Source organism: Durio zibethinus, unplaced genomic scaffold (genome assembly GCF_047325235.1).
Source record: "Durio zibethinus cultivar Kanyao isolate XHJ-2024 unplaced genomic scaffold, ASM4732523v1 HiC_scaffold_3, whole genome shotgun sequence".
Lineage (NCBI taxonomy): Eukaryota > Viridiplantae > Streptophyta > Magnoliopsida > Malvales > Malvaceae > Durio > Durio zibethinus.
This window is the reverse complement of record NW_028323044.1, coordinates 7,879,634-7,882,133: the sequence shown is the minus strand read 5'-3', so window position 1 is coordinate 7,882,133 and position 2,500 is coordinate 7,879,634.

Below are 2,500 nucleotides of genomic sequence, written 5' to 3'. Positions count from 1 at the left end.
AGCGCCCGCACCAGGGCCCAGCGTGTGCCGATGGTGGTCGAGGCAAGCGCCCTCACCAAGGCCGAGCGTGTGCCGATGGTGGTCGAGGCAACCGGCCGCACCAAGGGCCGGCGTGTGCCGATGGTGTTCGAGGCAACCGCCTGCACCAGGGCCCAGTGTGTGCCGATGGTGGTCGAGCCAGGAGCCCGCACCAAGGGCCGGCTTGTGCCGATGGTGTTCGGGGCAACCGCCCGCACCAGGGCCTTGCGTGTGCCGATGGTGCTGGGGGCAACCGCCCGCACCAGGGCCCAGCGTGTGCCGATGGTGCTGGGGGCAAGCGCCCGCACCAGGGCCCAGCGTGTGCCGATGGTGCTGGGGGCAACCGCCCGGACCAGGGCCCAACGTGTGCCGATGGTGGTCGAGGGAACCGCCCGCACCAGGGCCCAGCGTGTGCCGATGGTGCTGGGGGCAAGCGCCCGCCCCAGGGCCCAGCGTGTGCCGATGGTTATCGGGGCAACCGGCCGCACCAGGGCCCAGGGTCTGCCGATGGTGCTCGAGGCAACCGCCCGCACCAAGGCTCAGCATGTGCCGATTGTGATCGAGGCAACAACCCACACCAGGGCCCAGCTTGTGCCGATGGCGGTCGAGGCAAGTGCCCGTACCGAAGGGCAGCCTATGCCGATGATGGTCGATGCATGTGCCATCACCATGCGTCATCATGTGCCATTGATGGTCGAGGCCTTGGCCGAAGTTCGATTTTGAGCCACGGTGCCCATGCTTGGCTCCAGCATGTGCTGGTGCCGCATTTTTTTCACTCGGGACAGCATCGCCGGAGCATCGCCGGAGCATCGCCGGAGTACCGCCGGAGAACCTGACCGGCGGCATTGGGGTTCCGGCGATTGGGAGGGGGGCCGGGGGGGTGTGCGCACATGATGTGCGATGGGTGCTGGTACTTGGCCTTGTGTTGGCCCCCTATCCCTCATCAAACCTCTGAGAATTCACACCCCCTTAAAGATCATTTGAGATTTTACAGGTTTGCTACCAGTAGCCGTTAAAGTGTCTGAAATGGGGACACTTTTTTCAAACGGTCACAAAATCTTCTCCACTTCGAGTTTTTAGCTGAATTTTTTTGTGCATGCCAACAAAAATAGAAGGATCATGCCTACAAAATTTGGGGCCAAAAATCCTTATAAAAAAATTTTAAAAAATCCCGAACCGCAAAAAGTTTCGAAAATCGTGAAAAATAGAAAACGAGTCATCTTCCAACGAAACTTCACGTGAAGGCTTAGGGGACCATTGTATGAATTTACAAGCCATAAAAATGGCATTGGCACGGCAGAAATTCGAAGATGTGCCTAAACCCACCAGGGCCCAGCGTGTGCCGATGGTGCTCGAGGCAACCGCCCGCACCAGGGCCCAGTGTGTGCTGATGGTGGTCGAGGCAACCGCCCGCACCAGGGCCGATAGTGTGCCGATGGTGCTCGAGGCAACCTGTCGCACCAGGGCCCAGCGTGTGCCGATGGTGATCGAGGCAACCTGCCGCACCAGGGCCCAGCGTGTGCCGATGGTGGTCGAGGCAAGCGCCCGCACCAGCGCCCAGCGTGTGCCGATGGTGCTCGAGGCAACCGACCGCACCAGGGCCCAGCGTGTGCCGATGGTGCTCGAGGCAACTTGCCGCACCAGGGCCCAGCGTGTGCCGATGGCGCTCGAGGCAAGCTCCCGCACCAGGGCCCAGCGTGTGCCGATGGTGCTCGAGGCAACCTGCCGCACCAGGGCCCAGCGTGTGCCGATGGTGCTCGAGGCAACCTGCCGCACCAGGGCCCAGCGTGTGCCGATGGTGCTCGAGGCAAGCGCCCACACCAGCGCCCAGCGTGTGCCGATGGTGCTCGAGGCAACCGACCGCACCAGGGCCCAGCGTGTGCCGATGGTGCTCGAGGCAACTTGCCGCACCAGGGCCCAGGGTGTGCCGATGGCGCTCGAGGCAAGCTCCCGCACCAGGGCCCAGCGTGTGCCGATGGTGCTCGAGGCAACCTGCCGCACCAGGGCCCAGCGTGTGCCGATGGTGCTCGAGGCAAGCGCCCGCACCAGGGCCCAGCGTGTGCCGATGGTGGTCGAGGCAACCGCCCGCACCAGGGCCCAGCGTGTGCCGATGGTGGTCGAGGCAACCTGCCGCACCAGGGCCCAGCGTGTGCCGATGGTGCTCGAGGCAACCTGCCGCACCAGGGCCCAGCGTGTGCCGATGGTGCTCGAGGCAACCGACCGCACCAGGGCCGAGCGTGTGCCGATGGTGGTCGAGGCAAGCGCCCGCACCAGGGCCCAGCGTGTGCCGATGGTGGTCGAGGCTGCCGATGGTGGTCGAGGCAACCTGCCGCACCAGGGCCCAGCGTGTGCCGATGGTGCTCGAGGCAACCGACCGCACCAGGGCCGAGCGTGTGCCGATGGTGCCGAGGCAAGCGCCCGCACCAGGGCCCAGCGTGTGCCGATGGTGGTCGAGGCAACCTGCCGCACCAGGGCCCAGCGT